Consider the following 26,395-nt stretch of genomic DNA (forward strand, 5'->3'; position numbering starts at 1 on the left):
GCTCGTTCATATATGTTAGCCTTGAGTTCGGCATAATGTTTTGATGTTCAAACTTGCTAATATTTGCTGGGTTCATCAGTTATAGTCGCATGTGAATTGTCGCAGTAAAATACTGCAATAAACGAAACTTAATAATGCTAAATCTATGAATAATGCAGAATAGAGTATTGCATGATAAAAAACGTCTGCGAACTTATTTTTAAGTCCTCAGACAGGACTGGTTATTTTGTCTTTTGTAGAAAAAAAGCTTCATGTGCTCGTCTGCATGTGTGTGCTTGAAAACAAGTTTGATGAAGAGAAATCATCGTCATCATTATTATCGGATTCATCATAAGCCGGAATATACCCACTATAGGGCAAAATACCTCTCCAATAAGCCTAAATTAACCAGGACGATCCTGCACTAGCTGCATCCACTTGAACTCGTGAACTTCGTAATCTGATCTGCCCTCCTAATTTTATTCCACCCACTTCTAAGTCTACCTTGCCTGGGAAGAGAAATCACTTTTACTTTCCAAAGCGCATTGGCCATAGACGCAAACCGCTTGCATCAGCTATTGATTCTTGTGAAACGTCGCGCCGCATTTTATAGCAGGGTTAAACGTGATGTCTCCTTATGCCGAATTTCGTGCCTGAAGTGGCGTGTAGTAGTGACAATGCCGACAGCAACAAGAGTGAAGAATGGCTTTACTCAGAAATAAGCCTTTTACTCGGCTGACTTACACCCGCAAAAGAACTAAGCAACTCAGTGGCGGCGAAAGCAGCAAGCGTGTTCGTCGCTCGTTGGAATACAAATGCCCGCGACCAAAGGCAGCATTCAGTTTAAAGCTACAAAGACATTAATTTGTACCCGCCAAATGCATCTAAAATAATCCGGAAAAACCTGGAAACAGTCGCGCGTACGTGGCTGTTGTCATTGGAGATAAACATCGGCGTATCTTGCGCTACAAAGAAGGCCGCTCTCTGCGGTACTTAGCGTGAAGACAAATCAAAGCTTCGCGGCAGTAACGATAGTTTGCGGGCTAGAGAATGAGCGCTTTTGAAGCACAGTTGTGAAGGATTTTCAAAAGGTGAGGGACATTTCTTTGTCACTGAGAGACCCATGTGGCCAAACTGAAACAGCGCAGAGGCGTCGCAAGAATATTGCTCGAAGAAGTGCAGACTAACACACTTTTCATCACTTTATCCTGAAATGAAACTTAGTTGTTTCCCTTTGTACCCTTTTCGATTTTCTAGCTGGTGCCGACCCGTTTGCCTTACCATATTGAGTAGGAAAGATAAGTTAGATTACCTTTTTTCTGGCTTGGTTTATTTTTGCAGTATCGGGGACCCAAACATTCTTTAGGTACCTAGGTACCCTTAAGAGCAATAAGGCGAAAGCAGCTGGTTCTACTGCATTGTTTATTTGACAGAACCCCACCATTGAACTCCATCCATCCATGCCGGATTCAAGGTTAGTAGCTCCACTCGGCGGCGATGGTGCGCGCTCGTTGCGGCGCTTGTTCTTGATAGTTGGCGGCAGATGGCGTGAACCGCACTCCCTCCTGGAAACTGTGGTGAAGACGCTGTTGACGTGCCCCTGCACTGCTATGGAACAGGAACAGAACCACGGCTGGTGTCGAGAAAGAGCGCGCTTTTTCTTACTGCCTTTGCAATGAGGTTTGTTTCTGCCTCCTGTCACAGATCGGTGGGCTCGCCACCTCCTAATCACACCGCATGTGCTACCACGTATCACGTGCACGGAATGTGTGCACTCGCTCCCCGCCTCATCAGCATAAATTGCAACTTGCTACCCTTCACATTTCAATCATTATGGTTCACACAAAGACCACGTAATCAGCGTCTAATTTTTGCGATCATTGAGGTATAAAATGCAGATAAATTACCCGCCCTGGTGCTCTCCTCCCTGCGACTGAATGATGGTCGCATGAGCCATCGGATATACTGGCAGTGCATTAGGCAGTCGCAATTTTAGCCAGTCTTTAATTTGCATATGCATTATGTTCAGATATCTAGGAGCGCGAGCTTGAAAAGTGTAAGTGTTCATTTCTCTCGGGTTCAATCTCGGCGGCGGCGGCTGGGTCTCGATGGAAGCGGTACTGTCAAAACCCTGGTTGTTAACTGCGCAATCAGTGCATATTAGTTCAACAAAACTAGATTGTCGAAATTTCCAGAACCTCCACACGCCGCTCCTCATAGTCTAAATTAATATGGGACGTTAAACGCTATGGACATGCTACATGTAAACCTGTCATTAATGAGCTCCATTATAGTACTTCTCAGTCCATTATGATCATTTGCAAAGAATGAATGAATCCACAGTCTTCTGCATTTATGGCAGAGGTATCTGTATTATACTCGCCATACTTTATGAGAAGAAGAATGATTAATCTTTTCCATGGTAATAACCGGCACATTTTGGTATAGAGACCTACTTCACATGTAGAATACACTGGTGATGTGCAGCTTAAGTTCGTGTTTTATTTTCTTTCGTTTCGGTGCGGTGCGCACTACGAAACCAGCGGATAACAGCGCGAAACCAAGCGATACCCGCCCGTCGCCGCTACAGCAGGCGCGGAGCGAACGGAGATCAGGTCGCGCCCCTAGCGGCCGTGGAGAGTGTAACTCAAGGAGAAACTGTCCCATTGCTCCAGGCGTGATTGAGAAGGCAGTAAGAAAAAGTGCGCGATCTCCCTCGAGACCGACCGTGTCAGAACTAAGGTAGTGTCTCGCGTGCCCCGCTCTACCGCGACATTCCGTTTCCAGCCCAGATGAGAGCAGATACCATCATCAACGTCGCCATCACCAAAGCGCCACATTGTGTCAGTTCTGTCATCCTCAGTTGCCGCTGGTTGCCGTGGAAACAGAAATGCGCTCCAAAATGCATATGGTGTCACGCATGTTCGCCGCAGGACCTCCTCTATGTTCTTCGTCGCGCGCATGGTCGTGCGTCAGTTGCCTCGGCTAGAGGATGGGGCTTATTTGGCGTCGGTGTGCCAGCAACGATGCGCGCAGAGCAAACAGCATGCTAGCAATGCTCGGGGAGCCTCTCAAGTTGAGAAGCAGTCACAAAAACGTTGCTAGAGATTTGAGAATTGAGAGTCTTTGCGTTTAATTACGACATAAATTTGTGCAGGAATGGACACTATAGTGCATGTCGGAAGCTTCCTAAAATTCTTGCAACAAACAATGCTTTCAGAGCGCCTACTGCTCGTTTTTCCACTACGTACTTTTATTTTAAATGAAAGCATCATCAGAAACAGTTTGCGTCCCTTATGCCGCAATCGAGAGGGCAGACTCCCGTGAGTTAGTTGGAAGAGTGCATATTTATTTAAACTCCTTTGTGCGGAATCGTAGACAAACGTCCGGATGTCCTAGCCATGCTTCAGGGGATATGTTGGGCGCCGCCGAGGACGTGCGCACAATATCGAGAAAGTTACTAATATGAGCCCAGTGGCCAATTTTAGGCGCAGCTATGTGTGCCGCGCTGTACTGCTGCAACAGTTCAAATTGTTTCAACTTCGTACTTTAATTATTATCAATCGCTGCTGGCCAGTGGCGGCGCAACAACTCGCGCTGGCTGGGGTACCAAGGCATATTAACGAAAAGCATCGGTGCTGCAGAAACACTCATCAGTCATTCGGTCGCTTTGTGTATGCTCACAGCAAAAGGCGGGTAGATAGAATTCGAGGTCGCGACATCCGTATCGATTGCTGGTTTTTCTAATACGCATTGGAACGTTGCCGAGTTTAAACGTTACTTACTTGCTTCTGCAACACTGCCGATGTTTTGCTAAAGATAGTAAGAATAAGCAGAGAACACCATTGTCAGTGCATGCAATTTATGTAACCATTAATATTGCATGCAATGACAGTAGTGTGTGAAGTGGTTTGCTGCTGTTCATGCTACAAAATCGCCGTGAACGACACATGCTGTCTCATTGCAGGGGATTGAGGGCACCTTGGAGGAAGTACTTTACCATCCATTTCATTGCATTTGATTTCACCATAGGCGCTGTGACTGGGTATGGAGCGCGTTGTAGGAAAGGACGTGCGCTGCATTTTGCGGATAGTGCAGTGCCATCTGAAGCTTACCATCCTGAGCATTTATGTCAGCATGGTCAGCCTTGCACTTCGTCCAATTTGTGGAATACATGGAAATATCTTTCGTGCTGGCGCACAGCCTGCAGTGCCACTCTGCTGAAACCACCAGAGTGCAGCTCTGCTGGTCAATCATACCGGTGCAGGTGTATAGCTCGTTGACAATAAAAGAAATGCTGTTAAGTTCACAGCCCGAACACACCTGCTGGGTGCCGCACCCTACTGAAAATATTGTGCGAGGCTCTGCGTGATTATCTGTGCGTGGTTATCGACCCGCACAGCGCGAGTTTGTGCTTGCGAGGATGTGCGATTCGAGAATGTGCGATTCGAGGATGTGCGAGCGAGAATGTGGGAGCGAGAATGTGCGAGCGAGAATGTGCGAGTGAGAATGTGCGAGCGAGGATGTGCGATGTGTGCACGGTGGGAGAACGTGCAACGTGTTCACGGCGCGAAGGCGTGCACACTGTGAAGATTTTTGTACCCGTGTGTGTGTGGCAAAATTTGTGCATAGCTATCAACATTCAGAGTGCATGGATGTGGGCACTCACTTAAGGCCCCAATATAGTCCGACGTAACGCGCGCGCGCACGTCGCCCTCCGCGACGTTACGTCGGCGAAAAACCGAGGTCTATAGTCCAACGTCACGGCGTGATGGACATAGCGAGCGCGAGCCGACGCGGCCCAACGTCGCTGACGCGCAAACAGAATCTCGCCTATTTCTCGCCGACCGCCTCAGCCGCGTCGGCCATCCATCCCAGCATTCCTCACGCGCAGTGAAGATGGCGGCTTGCATGTAGACAGAGACTGCGCTATAACCACGCGCGCATTTCAGACACTGTTGCGGAAAAGCTGCTAGAAGGAATTCGAGGGCAGCCCTGCGTTAATGATACCAAGCGGATTGACTATACACAGACGTTCAAAGGAAAGAAAAATGCCTGGGATGCAAACTGTCAGTAGTGCGGCTGGGCACAGCTGTGAGTTCTTCGCTGCGGTGTGTGTACCATGCTCGTTCTAATGCATTGCTCTAGAAGGTGTAACGATGGTGTTGTTTCACTTATCTGCAGTACATTCATTGGAAGAATACCAAAAACTGCGGAAGCGGCTTCGCATAGAGTTGTGACCGGTACACGCCGGAATCGAAGGCCGTACTCGATTTGGCCTCACGGAACGTCAGCGGCTCAACAACCAGGGAATTCGCGAAATTTATGGAATTCTACAGGAGCTGCAGCCAGCCGAGAATATGATCCTCATTACTGTGTAATCTCTAACTCCTCTGTAATCGTACATACACTTAAATTTTGATTAGTTTTCAGTAAAACACGCACGTACACAATCATCGTTCCGTCTGTAGCCGTCGTCGACGCGGGCTCAGGCCGTTGCTGAGCTGGACGTCTCCACGGCTGCCTGTAAATGCTTTGTGCCATTTGAACATTCGCAGTAAACACATCGCGTCATTGCCTTCATCACAATAGTAATTAGTGCCTTGATAGGCTGCAGCCAGGTCCCTGTAGGTGCCCTATCGTCTGCTCGAAAATGCACCCCAAATATGTACCAGCCCTCGAGGGCGTCTTGTGCGCATGCGCGCCGCGGCATCGGGCACGCCAGCCGCGCCATCCTGTAGAAGCGGCAGTTTTTTGATGCGCCCGTCATGGCCGACGTGCCGTGGCTGACGTCGCAGACTTAGCCAGTTGCGTCGAAAACGTCGGACTATATTAGGGCCTTTAGTGCAAGGAATGAGTGCACTCTGAAGGTGCAAGACACTAGTCTGATCTCAAACGATGAGACATTCGGCATGGAAATGCTACCATGCTATGGTGATACCCTGCATGGTTGCAAGGCTCCTACATCACACCTCATGTTTGTGTTGTGCATAATACTAATATGCCAGCTTTAGGCCTTGTGCAAGGCCTCAATCAGTTTCTGCTACAGTTATGACACAAAATGTTTTGCAGAAATGATGCTCTCCATGAGATGAGTCTCAAGTGCAAAGAATGCAAGCTTCCAAAAGATACATGTGGTCACCTGGATTGGCTTTATTGGCTGATACAGTGTGGTCACAAAACATCTGCTTTCGGTCCACCAGGTTCGAGCTTGGATGCAGGTTTCCTTCTTCAGCTGCTCTTGGCCTGTTGGATTCGAGCTTGGATACAGGTTTTCGCTGTGCGACATCTGCAAAATGCAAAAAAAAGCAGGACTATATTCCAAAATCCGAAAATTCAGCTGTCTTTACAAAACATTCTGAGAAAGGGGTAATTAGGTGCTCTATTTTTAATTGATAACAATTCAAAAAGTTTCGATTCTGAACTACAGAAATATGACGAACTGACACAAGAATACAGGCGTTCAGCATCAGTCCATCACAAAATCTAATACCTTAGTCGAACAGATATTTCAAGGGTCTTTGAACCATATCCTATCAATCAAAGACATCTGAGCACTGCTTCATGGAAAGCTACAATAACTAGAGTGAACAGAGCAGTCCAGAACTGGAGACTGGACTTTGAGAAATAGAAGTGTGCATTCTAGATATGGCTTAGCACACAGAGCTAGGAATAAAACCAAACCTGAAATGAAAGATTATGCAATTCTACATATATGGTCATAGAAGAAATACAAAATTGCACACAGAACAGTACGGAAAGTATATCATCATTGCAACTTGTACAAAAACAGTTGATAACACATCTTCAAAAGTGCACGAGTATTACTTGAGCCCAGCAGCGAATTATCAATGGCAATAGCGGGGTACAAGAGCTTAGTGAGATGATGGAATCTTTCAATGGTGATCGAGAATGCCATGTAGAAGTGGCACAACTCTCCCCAAGTTTACTAAAAGCTTGGTTAGGATTCATGACGGCCCCTCAGCCTTCCTTCCAATAAGGTCGAGAAATACCCTAACCACCCGAGGCAGTGGAAACAGTGCATAGGGATCAGGTTAACTGATATTCACAAACATGCCTTGACTAAGACCTTTACTCCAAGCGGTCCTCGAGGCCTTTTTTTTTGAAATGAAGCTCCACTTGAATTGCTCCTCGAGTGCATGAGAAAACAGAGCATCTATAAGTGGCAATGACACTACTATGGGGACACCTAGACTTCCACTTGCAAACATGGGGCATCGCAGCTTTCACACACTGTGCAGACTTCGTTCTACTGCATACCAAGCCTTTCATGAAAGTGGATACAATAAGGATTCACAGACCCACTCTCTGAAGCATTGGCTCCGAGAACCTCAATCTGACGCGAAAATACTGAAACATCGTTTCAAGTACGACCAAGAAAAGCCTCCTAAGTTTCTGCGGCTGACGTTGAGCATGGATAACTATCGTCAGTTGCAGATTTCAATGCTGTAGTTGATCATCGCATTATGCTACTGTGGTGTAAACACATTTCAAGTCATCACCAGATACCTTAGCAACATTTCAGAGCACGCCGAGTGTCAAGTTGCAGAAAGCATTTGATGGCTAACAGCAAATGAAACATGTGCAGTGGTTTCTGTGAACCACTGTGGACAGTGGTGCAATCGTGGGGAATGTCATATTGTAAATAGGAAGACAGCGAGGTACCGGAGGTGCAGTTGTGCCATGGAACACCTGTGCTGCACACATCAATGGCTTTCTGATTGCCTCAAATATACTTGTATGTCTAGATGCAGTGCTGAAGGGGGGGGGGGGGGTCAATTCTGTCTTTTTAGCTGTGGAGAGATATTTGCAGTTGGTGGAAGGCATGGCTTTTCAAGTGCGCTTAAAATTAAAGCTCCTAGCTTGCTTGGAAACAGAAGCGGCATTTGCTTCTGGAAAGACAAATTTGTTGGCTTGGGTGCATGCGCTATAACATGCTTCTTTGAACCTCACATGTGCTCAACGCTCGCCGCTGAGCACTCAGAGGGCAAATATGCAACTAGGTCACTAGAGTTCACAGCAGTTCGAGCAGTTCTCAATGCCTAAATCCTGTTCTACATCAGCCATATGTCACTGGCAGTGAATGTTGATAGATGTGAATTGTTTTCAGCCATTTTTCACAGCTGACTTGTTCATGCAGTCTGCAAAACATATTTTACTAGGCTGTGACTTCTTTTTAACGTCCAAAAGCGACTCAGGCTATGAGAAATGCTGTAGTGGAGGACTGCAGAAATTTCAACCACCTGGAGTTCTTTAACGTGCACTGATGTCGCACCGCACATGGGCGCCTTGCTTTTAGTCTCCATCGAAAAGCGGCCGCCACAGCCTACTAGCCTGTGACTCTTGAGGCAGCTTGTCGATGCTGTTCACAAGGACTTGGCATTAGAAAATGAGCATGTTACACGTAGTGGCATGCACTTTCCGGGCCAAATTTTGGCCTTATGGCCCATTCGGTTGGGGGGACGAGAGCAGAGGTGCCGAGCAGTACAGAGAAGTACAGGAGCACGCCGAGCGAGGGTGTAATTTTCCTCCCACGGGAACGCTCTCTGCGTGTCGAGAGCAGTACGCCACGACCATTGTGACCGCACTTCCCTCCCCAGCATTCTCCGCCTACCCGCAGTAGCAGCAGTTGCAACCCGAGAAGCAAACACTCCATGTAGAACTGCTTTGCATGCCTTTGTTCTCACAGCGCGGCGATCTGCCTCCTTTGGCCCTTTCGATGCCAGCAGTGACTCTCAAACCTGAGCAATGCTTTGCAGCCACCATTTAGAGCGTCACCGACTTGAGAAAAGAAAAAAGATGGTGCGGATACACCGCTTTATGTCATGTGACTTCCTCTACACTCGCTTTAGATGAGGGAGCAGCCGGGAGTGCATTCAGGTGCTCTCAGCAAAGGAAAAGACCTCCTCCTCTACCATTGGAAGCCAGTGATTCTACTCCTGCTCTACCACTGGAGGGCACCCACTTGTCTGAGAGCACTTTCGAAGTGCTCTCGAGGGGGCCTGCTCTCCCGCTCGAATTCGCCATTAGTCTTGCCCCGTATGCCACTTGTGCTGTCTGGAGTGGAGAAATATTTCTGAAGGGTAAGTCGGAAGAAATGCTGAAAAGCATTCAAGAATTTGAACTGAACCTTAAGTAGAGAAAAGACTGTTTTCTGCACTTTATGGAGCTGAGGTAGCGTCGAGTGGAGACATGTTTTTGAATTTGGCCACAAGGGTAAAATTTGAATTAACTATTCCACACGCAAAACACTCATGTCCTAATGTCAAGTCCTCTGAACATTCAGAAGCAAACTCGATATTCACAGGCTGCATGAAAAGGCAGCTGTGAAAAACAGCTGAAAACGCTTAATGTTAGGCAAAATGTCGCTGCTGCTGTGATATTGTTCATGTAGAGCATGACATATGCATTGAGAAATGCTGTGAAATTTAGTGACCAAATTTGTTTATTAAGATTTGATTTGAAGTTGCTGCTACACTTGATCTTTAAGCTTGCAGGGCTCAGGGGAGAGGGAAGAAAATATGCGTGCTTCTTCGCTACATATACACCCAAACCAACAAATTCAACTCGCTGATTTCAGTTTCCAAACAAAGCTTGGAGCCACAATGGTCACTGCACTTGAAAAGCCATGCCTTCTGCCTACCGTGAATATGTCTCCACAGAACAAGTGAACCAACCGCTTTGACAGCACCGTGTGTCCATAGAGTACATAGTACCCTGATGTGACAAGCAAGCCATTGATGCCTGTAGCACAGATGTTGACATTGTTCACAAGGCTCAATCGCGCTACTAGTGGCCCCAGCTTCCTTTACACGTACTTCTTCATCATCATCATCAGCCTGATTATATCCACTGCAGGGCGAAGGCCTCTCCCATATTTCTCCACTTAACCCGGTTCTGTGCTAGCTGCGTCCACTTGACCCCTGCGAACTTCTTAATCTCATCCGCCCACCTAACTTTCTGCCGCCCCCTGCTACGCTTTCCTTCCCTTGGAATCCAGTTTGTTACCCTCAGCGACCATCAGTTATCCTCTCTTCGCACTACATGTCCTGCCCATGTCCATTTCTTCTTCTTAATTTCTACTAGAATGTCGGTAACTTGAGTTATTTCTCTGACCCACTCTGCACGCTTTCTATCTCTTAATGTTACCCCTACCATTTTTCGTTCCATAGCCCTCTGGGTTGTCCTCAACTTAAGTAGAACTCTCTTGGTTAGCCTCCAGATTTCAGCCCCATAGGTGAGTACAGGCAAGATGCAACTGTTGTATACTTTCCTCTTGAGCGATACCGGTAAGCTGCTAGTCATAATCTGAGAGTGCTTGTCAAATGCGCTCCATCCCAATCTTATTCTTCTTATTATTTCCTTTTCGTGGTCCGGATCTGCGGTTACTACCTGTCCTAAGCAGACATATTCGCCTACTACTTCCAGTATTTCGCTACCTAATGCACACTGCTGTTCCTTCCCGAGGCTGTTGAACATTACCTTAGTCTTCTGCATACTGATTTTCAACACGTACTTGCTAAGACCAAAAATGGGAAGACTGCAAAAATGGGGGGGGGGGGAGGAGGCAGCATTTGTGTACAAAAGGGGGAGGCGGCTGCTACTTTCAGGCAGTGTCTGATGCGTCCTAATCTAAACATCCTAAGCATAAAAACATGCAGCAGCAAGCATGCAATGCATGTCTAAAGGTGTGCGTCCGTCGAGATATCTGCAGGCCGCCACCAAATGTTCTCACTACGTCTCTATAGCCAGCGCAAAACTGATCTGCATGCCCACCACCAGTTTTCTCTCAGTACCATCGGAGCGCTGTTTAAATTTTTTAATGCCAAACCATAACTAGCTCATTTACACGTAATTTCATCCGTGACCGTCGTTGGCTGCGTTGGTTCCGAAAAAAAAAGAGCAATCACGCCATTGCTGAGCATAGAGCAGCTTAGTAACATAAGGCATGCGGCTGAGCTCAATAAGAAGGATCAGATAACATGACATTTGGGCAAAGCCTTTAACCTCAAGTACACTGAGTGGCTGCCCTTAGCTGAGATCGAAAGCAAAGCCAGCACAGCATCTATATCTACTGTGGCTGCATTAGCTGTGCATCACTGCCTACAAGAAGCGCAGTACACCAACTGTTTTCGCAGCCAGCGACACCTACTCTTACTCGGCTAAAGTCTGTTTTGATTGATTTCCTGCTTAGTCAATGATGCCGATGGTGCTAGTGTGGCCTCTGATGGAGATGCTTGAAATTATAATGCGGCTGCTGATTCCTCGGTGCTGGTTCCGCAAAAGCCATTCTTTGCAGGCAGAAGCCCCTTATCGGAAGATTTAGGGCAGTGATCGTGCAATCAGAAAGTTTGGTCAAACATCTTAAGTCTTCTAAAAAGTCGGAAGGGTTGGCTGCAGGTATGTATGCAACATGCCTTCCCCACAAGTGTGTCCTTGTCTGTGGAAGCCACCAAGCAGAGCAAACTTACTATTAGTCCTCAAATTTGTACCGTAGCTCTGCACTAAGTAGGTTCTGAAACACTGCTCATATACTTAAAATGTGCAGCACCACAGAAGTATGTGATGATCAACTACAGCACTGGAGTTAGTGATAGACCATGATTATGCCTACTTGGTGTCAGAAGCTGGGATGTCAGGAGGAATACCAAAGCCATACCCAGAAAAAATAATGTGCTAGAAGTTCTAAGTTAACCAGGTTTGACCTGGGCTGTCACTCAGCCAATGCTTCAGAGAACAGATCTGTGCATACTCACTGTATCCACTTTAGTAAAAAGCTTGTAAACCCGCAGAACAAAGCCCACAGAGAGAACAAATGATAAGATGTCAAGTGTTTACAAGTTGAGTGCCAGTCTATGAGCCCTCAAGGTCACATAACTGCCAATAAATGAAAAGCAGGCATTCAGGGCTACGTGGAGTTGAAGTCAATGTATTCTTATGAAGTCAAGATTTCCTGTCACTATACTCAATCTCACAAGCTGTCTGCTGCACCTGGCCCATTCGAGATCATATAGATTATAGTAGGTAATTGTGCTCTTAGGTGCCTCTCACCCCTTGAATTGGCCAGGGAGAAAGTAGGAGCACAATGACCTACTTGGACCCTTTGCAAAACTCAATGCGTCACCTATATTATATAGCAAAATCTTGGTGGGAGAATACTTTTGCACATCTTGGGTGCACAGTCACGTGATACATGGGTGATGTAGCCTATATGTCACATACACATATCTCCTAGATTTTTTTTTTTTTTACAGAGGCATGCTGCTTAGTCAAAAGACGCGATGCGCGGGAGTGTAGTGCACACCGATTCTGTGCGTTTGCAATTTTTTGTTTTCGTTCTGTTTCTTCCGATAGTTTGGTGGAACGGCTGGTATGCAATGCGATGCGGGATTCTGGAGTCGTGAGTCTGTTTTTTCACAGCATGTCACCGGGATGGTGCGTTTGCTTTCTGCAGTCTAAAAAAAATGTGCAAGAGTACTTGCCGTGTGCGGGGCTGCATATATATTGAGTACCAGAGTGAGAGTTATTTGCACACACGCATGCCCATACGTGCCCATACACATGCAGTTTTGTAGTGGCGCAAAAAAAAGTAATTCTGTCAAGACAGAGCATCTTCTAAAGGGCACGTAAACATTGACGTTTGGATTAAGCAATGGAATTATACAAGATGTTTCACATAAGGTTTGCTTTATGGGGTTTAACGCCCCAAAGCGACTCAGGCTTGTATCACATGGGGGGCTTCACTCAAGGTACAAAACCAGCCCATGTGCGGACACAGAAGCAGTCAAACCTTCGGTGCTACAAAAAAAAAAGCAAGCATGCACACTGCTCTGTGCTTTGCCGAGGCAGCTCCAAGCCATCACTCACTTGAAACCGTGCTGCCTGCGTTGGCCAGCCTGCCCCCCCCCCCCTCGATTCATTCATTTTTTCCGCACTGCTAAATAAAAAAAAGAAAGCATGCATACTGCTGTGCGTTTAGCTCGCAGGACAGCTAGACTCCCCTCCCATTACCTCCACTCCCCCTTCCCACCCGCCACTCATTTTAAAGGACCAACATCCCAGCACCCTTGCGTCCTTCCCGCACAGACCAGGCAACCCTTTTCTCACTCTCTCCCAGTAGAATAAAAAAAAAAGCCCATGCAGGACATGCAGGAGTGACATAGCCACGTCACTTTTGTTTCAATGAGGTTTGGGTTGCTTTGACCTGAGCAGCAGTATAGGGAGCGCTCAAGATTTGATTGCTTCTGTGCGCAGCACGTTAGAGCACAGGGCTCGATCGGCCGCCCTTGTACCTTAAGTTAAACCCGTTGTGTGAAACGATAGTGCCGGAAAATTGTTGGTTCATAAGCTAAGCCACATCTTTTATGAATTTACAACTTAACTTCAAACACCAACGTTTATGTGCCCTTAGAAGATGCTCTCAGTCTTGACAGTTATTTCTTTTCTGCCACTGCAAAACAGCATGTGTGTGGCGTGCGTGTGTGCAAGTAACTCATGCACTAGCCTTGCATGTTTTCATTACAATGAGGAAAACAAATGCACAATCCCTGCAGCGCACTGTGAAGAAGAACACTCTTGACTCCGTGTCCTTGCATTGCTCGAATACCACCAACGCCACTAAACCACCGGAAGAAAAAGAATGAAAGCTAAGCAAAAGATAGCAAATGCACAGAATCGGCGCTCACTCTAAATTCCCTTGCATCATGCTTTTTGACTGAGCAGCGCTTCTCTCTCAAGGAAAAAAAGAATGCAAACTCCACAAGATATGTGTACGTAACACATAGGCTATGTCACTGATGTATCACATGATTGTGCACTGAAGACATGCAAAAATATCCTCCCAATTCCCTTTGGGGCAGAGGGTGCAATGCTGAATATTTCTGTATCAAACCTCATGTTATGCACGAATCTGACGAGAAGCATGCCTTCACTATTGAAAACCAGAAGGGCGGAAGTGGGGGGGTTATGAATTTTGTTACTGAGTGGAGCAGGTAATGGATGTGGTCATTGTCACAAGAAATGTCTCCTGGCAGCCACCTATTTCTGCCCCCAAAACAGGTTTGGTCGCCACAGTGAAGGGGTTTGCGCTGAGCAGAGAAGCATTGCAGAAATATTCTGCCAGAAAAACCCCATACTTCATTCATGGTCTATGATTACATATGGCATAGTATTATCAATAACACTCCCCTGTTTTCTCTTTTCACTTTACATACAAATTATATTCGCACTCAGTTTAGCTACCAAAAAAGTGCAGGGGGGCCTTTTAGAGAGGAAATTTGTCAGAGCTGATTTATAAGAAAGCAGCCATCAACGGGTCTAGTTGAAGACAGGAAGACCAGAAAAATAACCCTCCAGAAAGGTCTTCAAGGAGTTCCAATTTGAGAAAAATTTATTCACAGTAGTTTTGCATAAATGTGTGAAATTTAGGAAAACAAAGACAAACATGCTGAAAAAAAGAAAAATTAAATAGGGACAAGAGAGGTGGCAACTGCGAAAAAGAGAGCCACCTGTAACCGTGGTCTAGACGCATGCCAGGCTGTCACTTTGGGTTTATATTATATAGGCTCATGCTCTCTTCGATTGTTCCCTCTGAAGTGCACTTTTAGTTTTCATGTAGGCTTGCTTTTAGAGAAAAACCATGGAATTTTTTTGAGAATTTTAAGCAGCAAATAATTTCAGGAGTTCCAAAGCTCCTTGAAATAGTTCCTGAAAACCAAGCGTACTCAATGATATCAAAGACCTGTGTAAACCACACTCCATGATCATCATATTGAAGGGAATGGCTTACCAGCCCAGCCTCTGGGGCCTGTGCCCAATAAAGTATGGATGCATCATGTAGAACTTATGAAATCAGCTGGTAATGACATCTGTTTCAAAACTTCTGGCTTTTCCTATCTTAAAGTAAGCTCGCATTTTCAGTAAGTAGCACTTTAGTGGATAGAATGCAGTAATTTATAATAAAAGACAGCTTCAGCTTGTCCTCAATGTCCTTTTATTACTCTAAAGCTGAACATGAGCTATGAGAGACATCAAGAAGGAGGGCTCTGGGTTAATTTCCAGAGCCCTCTTCCACAAAAGTTCTTCAAGCTATGCAGTGGCACCAAATGTGGGCAGGCAAATTTGCATTTTGCCTATATCAACAGGCCACAGGCACCATTCCACTCCGCATTCTCAAACTCAACAGCCAAATGTCATAGCCAATAAGCAACGGCAGCAAGCAAAGAAAACACTGAAGAAACCTAAATGTCAAAATAAACATGAGGGGTCACAAATGCAGTAGTGGGTTAGGCAAATAAAAACTACACATACTGAAAGATGTCTTCAGTACTTACATCAATGTCCTGCTTCTTGCCCACCACAGCACAGCACAATTCCGGCAAAGGGTATAGAGCTTGAAGGAGCCATTGCTTACGAAGCCACATGGAACTTGCTGCAAGGTAAAAAGTACCATGACCCAAGAAATTAGTGAAAACGTAATATGGTGCAACACGTACATGCAGAGGCTTTGTGAGCAAGAAATAAAGGCACAGAGTAGGAACACCACAATACTGTTTTTTTTTCTTGAAATGATGCACGACATGCTGGTGCAGGTCACTGCATGAAATTTGCCTCTGCCTGCTAAATAATCTTAAATTATTATTTTTTAATTCAAAATTTCACTTTGGGATTCAATTAGTTGAAGGGCGATTGCCTACAATGCCAGAGAAGAAACAATGTTGACATCACCCGAGACATACCAACAGTGAAATAAAATAACTCCTTTCACTCCATCTTGTCGCCAGCCTGGCAAAAGAGCAAGTCAGGCATCACAGTGCCCCTAGTTACAAATAAAAAAGCATTTACTTGACCTTAACTGCAAGTGCATTTTAACAGCCTATCCATAATCCACCAGTTCCCACTAGGTTCGAGATCAGACAAGCCCTCCCTTTCTTTATGCTTTACATCGAGCGAGCACCTTAATTGGTACTGCAGGGCCTAATACATGCCTGCAACTACAATACTACTTTTCTAAGAGATGTGCAACTTCATTAAAATTCATTTTATGACCGAAGTAGCAAAGATTGTATTTTATCTTGAAAGAAGCAGCAAGAAAAAACAAGGGTATGAAAGGAGACAATACGGGCACTAGCTTACAACTAATGTTTATTGAAGCACACATGAAATATATAGAGAAGACGAGCAACAACGCAAACCACTCAATCACTGATAAGCAAAAAGCAAGACATGAATCACTAAAATTTAAGAACAGTTCCCTATCTAGATAACCCAACTCACTGCATGGTAACATGATGGATGGCTCACTAACACATTCATTACCTAGTTGTAAAATATGTCTAGCTTCAATGATTTCTCAGCTGATTTGCAATGGATGACAGCCAGAATGTGCACAGCAGAAAGAAACTGAAAGCAATCAGTGCATTCTTACAATGCACAGCCAAGTTGACCTCTACCTATATCTACTCAAATGGAACCGTTTGGAAGTTTTAGTGATTCATGTTTTGCTGTCTGCTTATTGGTGACTGAGCGGTTTGCAGTGTTGCTTGGCATTATATATTTCTTATTTGCATCAATAAACATTAGTTGCGAGTTAGCATCTGCTTGCTTCTTTTCACGTCCTTGTTTTTTCGTGCTGCTACTTTCAAGATGACACCTTACCAACTCACCCAAATTACATCCTTATGATTGTATTTTAGTCAGTGAAATTTTACTTCATGTGACACTAATCAACACACATGACCACGTTTCATGGAACTTAAAGCCAATCAATGAGAGCCTCATCATAAAGCATGAAAGTTGGCTCAGATATGCAGCTCTCCATGCCAACACAGCTTGCACAGACATGATTTTCTGTGGTAAACAAAACACTGGGCTGCTGCAAGGGCAGTACAGAGCAAGCAGAGGGTGCTCTGACACTGAGAAGAAATGTGGCATTGAATCTTGCTGTACATGGAGGCAATGTTTTGGGGCTATGCAGCCGAGTCTAGGTACGAAAGAAAAGGAGAAAAGTTTCTGTCCTCTTGCCGTGAAGAGTGGTTTGCTCACTATTTGGGCTAGGAGTGTACTGGGCTGAAGTGAAGGGAGGAAGTTGGAGAGTTAATGCAAGGTCACTAGGGCTGAAGTAACCCACTCTACATGGCAAGGGGAAAGAGGTATGTTGCCTCTTCCTTTCTGCCTAACTTCAGCTGCATAGCCACAGTTATCCACGAGTATAGTGATGAGCTACCGTGATCAAGACTTGTAGAACTGAAAACTGAAAGTAACAAAGGGGTATGGCATGATTAAAATATCTATGGTGTCCAGGTGAATAGCACGCTGCACTCCAGGGTTACTGACTGCGCATTTACTTATTTTATATTTAAAAAAAAACAGTAGTTAGTGAACCATAAATATAATACTTCTGCTATTATCAAGATTCCACAGCTCTGTAAACTGCATGAAGAAAGTGAAACTCAATAGCTTGCACTGACAACTCACCAGGCACCCACTGGTGAAATAAAAGTGGAGCAAAATGTCATCTGCATTCACCACATTCATCATGAAGGTATTGCAGACACTAAGCATAGCTCACCATCATAGCACTTCTGATATCATATCCAAGCCATCTATAAAGCTACCTAGCTTGTTACATGAACATATCAACAGATGACTTTTCAATGGTCATATGACTGACCAAATTCTCATGAAAAAAAATGTTTATGACTAAATCAGCACTTTTCTCAGAGTTCACTGCATGGGAGTGAGTTCGTCAACTGCTAGTGTTTCAGAAAAAGGGGTCATCAGACTGTAAGTAACCTGAGTTGAGTTGCAAACAACAAAATTTCGGAGAGTGGTGAGGAGCAGACTTCGTGGCATTACGAAGGTCATCTACTAACGCTAACAGTAGGCAACCTTGATTTGATGACAGGGTTCAACATGCCAAAGAAACTTAGACAATGAGGGTCAGCAATAGTAGGTAGCTCTGGATAATTTTGACTATCTGCACTTCTTCAATGTGCACTGACACTGTACAGCACATGGGGACTTAGCTTTTTGCTACCACCGAAATGTAACCACCCCGGCTCAGACCGAGCCCGCGTCACCCAGCTCACTAGTCAAATGCCCTAAACAGTGAAACCACCACAGTGGGGTGCAGGCAGCCTTGAAGAGGGTTACATTTGCAGGCATGTTTTGTACAAGCCAAGCTTATATAAGCTGGGTATGGCCAAGCTGCGGCTAATGAGTAGCATGAGGCTCCTTGCAAAGTGCAGATACCGACAGCTTGGCACCTGTCCACCACCCACCATTTGCAGTATTTCTGCCTCTACAGCCAGCTTCTCTGTTCTTTCTCCATTAAGTTCCAAACCACCTATTGTTTAGAATTCTTTTGAACAATGAAACAATATGCCACCCTTATGGACATACATCTAACAGAGCTGCTCACGACTGTAACCATGCTCATTCGAGAATTTCAATATGCTTGCTTTACAAATGGGGCAGTAGAGGCATATTAACAATCGTGGCATGAGTTCTTCACTATGACCACCAGCTTTGTTAAATGAAAAAAAAAGTCATTATCATTTACTTTGCTCTTTGTAAAATGTTGCCTTTTTAGTCAAGAGTTCTCATTAAAGGTATGGCAGCAGTTGCGTAGGCCCATAGCTAAAGAGCCCTCTGACATATGCCCGCATTGTATTAGCTTGCTCGTATATTGAACTGAGCCTTAGCAAGCTTCGCGGTGATGCAGAGATGTTTGCCCATGCTAACATCTTGGCATTTCCATAATGGCGCAGATCAGTGTCTTCCCTCTACTTGTGCTATGAGCATTCCTGTCATTAGCACATATTGAAAGTAAAAAGGATGACAGCAGGCAATGCGACATATGCCAGCAGAGACACGTTCACCTGCTTTTCCTCTGCACATACAGTGAATTACAATCCCAGAAGTGAAGTGGTCTGCCTGCTCCGCAAAAGAGCACCTGTATCCAGTACAGATTGTGTCCCCATTGCGTTTGGAACTCATGCCAGCGCAAGTAGGTGGTGCCCATGAACTGACAGAAGAATTGCCTGTTGTTCTGTGTGCTAGCCCGTGCTTCGTCGACACGTGCCAGCTGTTTTTAAACCTGTAATAGGTCTGCATTTCTCCCGCTGCTTCTTGGGATGGCATTGACATCAACAGTTTATGCCATTCTTTCGTATAGCCGAGTGCGGGCAAGCAGGGTAAAATTTCTTTGGCACTATTCTCTAATAAAAGGAAGTCGCAGTTCACCATTTTCACTGTTTCAGAGTTCAGGAATGGCTTTAAGATCATGAATAGCACATAAAGATGATTTCCGCACAACATCTTCTAGTCACACTCCGAGCTGAGGTCTTTAAAAAAGATTATTGCATAATACTGCTACTCTTAGACTTGCTGTCCTCAAGAGTAAGCACTAGTTCATGACAGCAATTTGCATTCATAGCAGTGGCAAGTAATAATCATCTATTATGGAGCACAGAGGGCACAGTCAGCACAGCAGAGCATGCTACTGGAAATAGAAGGTGCAGCTGAACAAATACTCAAGCAAACTTCTAGCCGGTTCTGTTGATTTCGGAAGAGCAATCCACTGCTCCAGGGACCGATCTTGGCTCAGCAATCGCTCCCCATCTGCATTGGGAGGATGGGACCTGTGTTCCGGATCTGCATTTGGAATACAGTTACTCCAAAAAGAGCAGAAAATAATGTTCTGTAAGTCACTAAACCCTGTGATTGGAATTGACTATTACTAAAGTCTTGTCATCTATCACCTCGATCTGCTCATAATTTAAGTAGCATTATAAAAGTCTGTGATTCTGCAGGAACCTCTGATCTCACACCAAGAATTCAGTGCCCATAGCAGGCACAACGCGCATCTAGAGATGCCAGGTAATGTAACTCGAAAGAAATGTTATGCTAACTCTTCTTTACCTACTAAGAGAGCAAACAGTATTTCTGTCATCGAACCTTCTTTTAAACACTATTTCATGGCAATGGCAAAAGGCATTTCGAGTCAACTGGAGGTCTAACCTAGTACAGTGGCGATGAACGAGCCCCTGAGCCTGCCATGTGCCAAGGCGTAAATGCACTTCACTGCAATGTACGAGTAAACAAGTGGAAGGCTGGAAGCTTGAACAATCTGTTTCCAGTAAACAGTGACATTTGGGTGGTTAGGTTGGAATACCAAGCAAGCACTCTGCCCGTAGCTTTATCTACTAGATTTCCTCTCAAAGGTATAACCAGCAAACAATGTCTGCAACTTAAGCCAGGAGTACAATCCCAGCATGTTCTGAATGTTCTGAAGACTTCGATCATCACATTTACTTTTTAATCATGCCAGTCACCTAAACATCAAATCAAAGCAATATATGTGGCAGCTTATGAAACCCTCGCACATACAAAACACACCGAGAAATGCAAGCCAGTCAGTCTAAAGGCAGCCTATCATCAGCATATTGTTCATGGCCTTCACAGGGCCACCAAGTTTGCTCCCTGACCACCCTATGAACATGCAGTGTTTGCACCCCAAATCGGGTTACAGAAAATGTGGCGGCTCTTTAAATGAAATAGGAGCAGTGCACCAAGAAAGGCAAAAGTTCGTCCCTAGCTCCCATTATGTCAACTGAAGAATGTGCAGAGTCAGACAAGAAATATGGATTTCTGAAAACATGTATTCTGTATAGAAATATGAGTGATATCTAGGAATCTAGGAAGATAGTGGTACCAGTGCAGTAAGCAGTCTGCCCCTTGTGCATCATGAAGGGCCAATGCTCTCGAACTTCCAAACCTTTTATCATGCCAATACATGCTCAACCGATCAATTATGAATTGTGAAAGGCTACACACTCTAAAGTGGAAACAGTTCCATGCAAAAAAAAAGTAAAAAGAAGCCAAATGCAGAATGTGATGTGACTGTTCAAACAATGTCTGGAAGTGCATGTGGCAACCAAGCAATTCATAAATGTGGTAGCCATTCATAATCTAGATCCAGACACAACACTAATTCCATATCAACATCTACCGTTGTTTCTACAAAACATGCATAAATTTAAACAAAAACACCACAACTGAATGATACTTTAAGCAAAGGCTTGCTTTGCTTGGAATTCTGCATCACTCTTCATTTTGAAACTTGCATGAATTTCATATTCTCACATCTGTGATGAATCAGTGGTATACTGAGTACAGAAAAACTGCACATTTTGATTCACATTTCATATCAGAGAAGATGAAAATGGGGCATCTCAGCACTAAGATTTTTTTTCGCTTCATTTGTAAATAATTAAACAAGAAAATCAATACTATTGGTACTGTTGAATGCATAATTACCTTTACACCTTACTGACATTTCTGGACTGAAGGTCTGAGTTTGGTGTCTGTCATTTATATGCGCTTAGTAGTTTTTGGGGATTACTTCAGTCACGACCAAAGTATGAAAAAGAAAATATCAAGCCCAATACAGGCGAAAAAATTCAAAATAGCTCAAAACTTTTTTTTCCCCTTCTGCTACCCAAGGCTCGACAATGGAGTTTAAGTACGGTTGCTGCTGAATCATACTGCCGTCGCATGTTCGCCGGCTCCATATCTCGTCATCTGCAATATTTATGGAACATAAGAATAATGATCTAGCCCTGTTGTAACGCAGGTAGGTTTTACCACTTATTCAATCCGTGTAGTTGCAACTGCACAAGCGCCGGATCTTCAACTGCAGCGCAACATAAGGCCCGGGTCGAGGCACTTGGAACTGGCCCATTCTAAATTCTTGCCAAAGGCTGAATTGCAGTAGGCGCCAGCATCGTGCACCCCGCAATGGTCTTACGAGTGATGATTTGTACGGCATATTCTACTCTGAGCGTGCAGCCCCTGGCACTAACTGTCTCTTTTCCTAGACACTGCAAACGCATTCACCCTTCCCTCGTCAAAAGCAAACTACCGTATGTTATAATGACATGCGCGTCTTGATGTTTACGAACTAGCGCTGTGTTGGCATGCATCATCAGTTCTGCGCAAAGTTTTTAGGAGAATGTACAGGGAAGATGGAAATTAACTTACCTCCGAGATGTCAAATGTATGCCGAGTGGTGGCCGCCCTCCAATAGTCCCGTCGTCAGCGTAGTGTTTGCAGTGAGAGCGCACAAAGGAAACGCACTACCTGTCGGGCACGCGAGCACACTTTTTGCACAGGTATGCACACAAACTTACCACGCTTCTGCACATCGCACGAGCTATTTTGTTGCGCTCTGTGCCTCGTATATTTCGAAATAAAGAGCCGCCAGCAGCAGGGCCCCCAACAACACACAAGAGAAAAAGGCGCGACGCCACCAACTCATAATGACTACGGCTAGCACTTCGATCCGCTTCGGCTGCCTCGTCTGGTTTCGACTTGTTTCGGTTTCGGAAGTCGCTGACCTAACGACTTTGCTGCTCGCCGAACAGTGGCAAGCGCGATGTCGGGCGTCTACGCGCTAACGCTGCATGTTTGTCGTGTATACGCGCCTGTAGTTTGTACATTCAAAAATTAGCAGTGCTAGCGAAAGACCACCGTGAGTTTCGCTTCTTTTCTCGCGATGCTGGACAAACTGCGTGCTTTGCTTGTCATGGGCGTTAGGTTGACCGCGGTCTGTGGTTCGGCGAATCGGAGCTTTGGCCCAAATTCATTGCCAAGTTCCTTTCGAAAACTTCTGTTCATAAACAGTTACAGTGACAATTGTTTGTTTGTTAATATTGAAAGACTATACGGCGTTTTACAGATCAAGTGATTTGTTTGGAAACAGAAGATGCTGAATTAATTGTGCTCGCTCATAAAAAACAGTGGGCGAGCCCAATTCGGCTCGCCCGCTGTTCCTTTATGGGTGCCACATCTATGGCTGTCAGCTCGAACTGGTCACCTGAGAGCGATAATTTCTTGTGTGATATGTGCCTCACTACTTCAGTGTTTAACTCTTAAATTTAAATGGTGACGAAATTTTTGAATGCCTGTAGCTTATAGCAAAAGCAAGGACAGTGGGGTGAAAGCCTGAACTCTCAATCAGGAAAGATATGCGATATGCAAAAATAGCTTACCGGTCAAGCTTCAAGTGAAGGCAGTGTGGGGTGTTTGCACGCTCTTTATTTCAATTAAGAAACTGACCGTACAAATATTTCAACTTATCTCTGTGGCCTACAGCATACAGTAAAGAAGCTAAAGCAATCAAGCTGATCTTTCCATGCAGCATAATGATTATGTACTGCTGGTGGAAACTGCACAATATATATTCGTGGAGTTGCACATGCAGCTTTCCTCAATGCCTCTCGCGTGACGCAGCCTACAGTTACACTGAAAAATATGCCAAATAAAATACATTTCCTTGCAATATGATGATTCAGCATATATGTGTATAGTGTGCATAGCTTCAAGATGCAACACATACTGTTGGTATCACCTCTCATAAAGTACTAGGATTTGTGTATCTCTTCATTAGTCTAAGATAACCGATTCAATCCTTTCTTTTTTTTCTTTTTATTTGACATTGAGACGGACAACATTTGCAAGTGTCATTACGCAGCAGAAAGCTTCAATTCAGAGTAGTGCAGTTCAGCAAATTTTTGCTATAGTCTCAGGAAACTTAAAAATGGTGTATATAGGTGTAGATGTGCAAGTCAAAACTCAAAAGGCTGTAGGAGCTGTTTTGCTCAGCCTATCCTTGTGCTGAAAAAGAGAGTCAGGCTGGTTGGTTATAATGAGTCGATTAAGTGAACAGTGCTCTAAGATAGTAAGGGAGATAAAGAAGCAGAAATGTTGTCATCTTCTCTCCCATCCCATCTGTTAGTGCTGTTCAGTCGTTTGAGAATTGTCTTTCTGTGGTCTTTACAAGTGAATATGAGCTCGTGAAGTTTAGTACTGGAGTTGGCTTTCACATTTCTGCTATCACATTTACTTTTCATTCTACAGATGAAACTACAAGCCAGTTCTTCATACAAACTTGTGATGCCTAATGGTGATAATAGTGTGCAGTTATAGTGAGTTGTCTCCATTCATATGCAAAACACAATGTAAGGGAGATTTTGATCGCCAGTTTGACCGTCATCTGCTTGGCAGGCAACACATCAATGTTGTGCACACAGCCTTTGTCGTGCATCTATGGCTGCGTCCAACTTTCAGAAACGAACGGTTGAAAGAGAAGCAAATGATGCTATTAGATCTAGTTGAAGTATCTCGCTTTTGACATTGCTTTACAGTAAGCTTGATATGTCGAGTAGTTGTTGCTCAGCGTGCATGTTGTCATATAAAGATTTCTTCATAATGAATGGAAGCAAGCACTTTTCTACTAATGTTGAAAATGTGCTGCAAGCCAAGACCAAAATTGTGAAATATGAAAAAGTGTACCTGTCGCAAATAATCATGAAGTAATCATTATATGAAAGCTCTAACTTTGACCTCTTTCATATTGGAAGGACCTACACAGTCTCAACGACTAATTTTTTAGCATGCAAGCATGTACATGGCCACGTAGTTTGCATGCTCTCTTAGAGCATCTGTTCACGCACTGGCTCCATGTGCTTCTACAAGCTCGCACAAATACGTGACCAGCTCATTATCATTCAATCTTGCACAGTGGCTGTGCGTGCTTCTGTGAGCTCGCTCATGGGCTCATTCAAACTCACAAGAACTTGTACAATCTCATGCGTTCCTGCACAGTGGCTCTACGTGCTCTCATAAATCCACGTTTAATCTACCAAGAACTCACATATTCTTATACATTCTCATTCGCTCTCACACTTTCTTGTACAGCTCACATACAATTTTTTCAGTAGGGCACTGACTTGCGCATCACTCAAAAGGGCTCCTAGGTACCAGCATAATGCAAAAATAAATACTCAGTCTTCCTGACCTTTGGAGGAAACACAGTTGTGAAATGTACTCAGGGAAATAAGTAATGTAGTACATAGCGAATGACATGACTTCTAGCTCAGTTTCACTCCTTGTCGCACTGCAAAGCAGCAGCTATCACACCTAACCAGATACAAGGAATCTTACTAGAAATTGTTGGAATGAAGATTGCTATGTGCCCTAATCCCTGCATATTGGAAAACTTCGTATTACAAACTTCTGTGATGTCACGTCTAATGTTTCATTGACACTGGTGCCTTCCCTGTTTTACTACTGTACAAGTTGTGCAAGCTTTTGTCTTAATTTGACTTCTAAATTAGTTTGCAGATGATCCACGATCCTTGCTGAAAATCTAAGGCTTGGTTTGGTTAGGCTTGTGGGGTTTAACGTCACAAAGCGACTCAGGCTACGAGAGATGCTGTAGTGAAGGACTCCGCAAATTTTGACCACGTGGTGGTCTTCAACCTGCACTGACATCGCACAGCACTCGGGCGCCTAGAGTCGGGGGCCGGCGAGGCCGTGTTGCGATCCCCCATCCTTGGGCACAGTAGTCGTGTGCCCTAACCACTGCGTCACCCCGCCGGGGTGATGCAGTGGTGACACGTCACACAGCCTGTTTTTTAAAGAGCAGTTTTTCCCACATGAATGCCACTTCTCAATGCGAAGGTAGAGTTCGGCTTCCTTGGTGAAGTATTGTCAATTTAAAATGCGGAAGAATGTTTTGAAGTGCCCTTGTAATAATGTAGGCTTCGCAGATCAATTCTAGACGCTGCCAATTTGCAGCCTCTACTGAGCCAGAAAATGCTTAAATTTGGCAACTCAAATTATACTGGTAGCATTGCTTCTGTCCATACAAAAACTACTCACAGGATGGAAAAAGCAAAGGGTCAGTATGCTTGATACAGCTGCAGAGCCTGGTATGTAGCGAAGTAAATGGCGGTCACTTACTTAATATAAACACGATTTTGAAGCACAAGTCACTAACATGGTAGGTATTGGCCATGGTTTATCTACTGTAACCAGCCTTAATGTTGCCCTGTAAAGATGGATTAGCTATAGTTGCCCAACCTTCATTTCCAGCTAGGTGAAATCGGAAATATGTCATGGGATGCTCAGTTTGTACAGCAAGTTCCACTCAAGCCTATCAACCCCCTATAATTACCCCTCCTTGCTAGCTCCCAGATAACGTCAGAGTACCACCCCCCATTCCAAAAAAACGTTGCAGCCGATAGTAACCCAGGCAGACGTTCCGCTCGCATTCCCAATCATGTTCATCCTACTGATTCTACAATCGTCTACACAGATGCATCACGAAATAATTTCGGAGAGGCTGCTTACTGAATTGAGAGCTCTAGCAAGGTAGTGACGCATACCCTCGGTCCTTACATAGATCCTCCTCCTACAGCGACTCTCTAGACCCTGGCAGTCGCCATTATTAGAGATCTCGCATGCACTCCATAATCCTTCAGGATATACCATATACGCTGACTCAATACAGGCTATACGCGCCATTGATACGGGTTGCATTCCTGAT

The 26,395-nt window shown here is 44.7% G+C and overlaps 1 long non-coding RNA gene across 2 annotated transcripts; it reads right to left on the minus strand.

Annotated features, from left to right (window-relative positions):
- Window positions 1-6,108: 6,108 nt before the first annotated feature.
- LOC146195688 (uncharacterized) lies at window positions 6,109-22,180 on the minus strand. 2 transcript variants are annotated; one of them, XR_014706039.1, is made up of 4 exons: window positions 22,045-22,180; window positions 19,536-19,623; window positions 15,333-15,430; window positions 6,109-6,268 (listed from the first exon to the last, which is right to left on the minus strand). It is a non-coding gene; the product is annotated as an uncharacterized LOC146195688 (long non-coding RNA). The 2 variants fall into 2 exon arrangements; XR_014706038.1 differs by lacking the exons at window positions 19,536-19,623; window positions 22,045-22,180 and having other exon boundaries at window positions 15,333-15,761.
- Between the last annotated feature and the right edge of the window lie 4,215 nt (window positions 22,181-26,395).

Source organism: Amblyomma maculatum, chromosome 3 (assembly GCF_055883805.1).
Source record: "Amblyomma maculatum isolate TAMU_Amacu chromosome 3, ASM5588380v1, whole genome shotgun sequence".
Lineage (NCBI taxonomy): Eukaryota > Metazoa > Arthropoda > Arachnida > Ixodida > Ixodidae > Amblyomma > Amblyomma maculatum.